The sequence below is a fragment of the Brassica oleracea genome, chromosome C3 (assembly GCF_000695525.1).
Source record: "Brassica oleracea var. oleracea cultivar TO1000 chromosome C3, BOL, whole genome shotgun sequence".
NCBI classification, from domain to species: Eukaryota; Viridiplantae; Streptophyta; class Magnoliopsida; order Brassicales; family Brassicaceae; genus Brassica; species Brassica oleracea.
Window position 1 is genome coordinate 51,243,409 of NC_027750.1, and position 239 is coordinate 51,243,647.

Genomic DNA, 239 nt, shown 5'->3' on the forward strand with positions numbered 1-239 from the left:
TGGTTTGCTGCATCTGTTGTTGTTGATTCTTCATTTGTTGTTGAATGAGTGCCAATGCAGCAGTGAGGTCATCCATATTGCCGTGATCACCCATGTTGGTGTCGGTTGTTTTTGGCTGTTGGCGGTTCTGTCTTTCTAATCTTGCGAGTTCGTCGTTGGTCAGTTGTTGTAGTGGTCCTTGTGCGTTGCTCCGAGTATGTCTACTGGTCATGCACTTGGATCATCTGTTCCAACAAAGA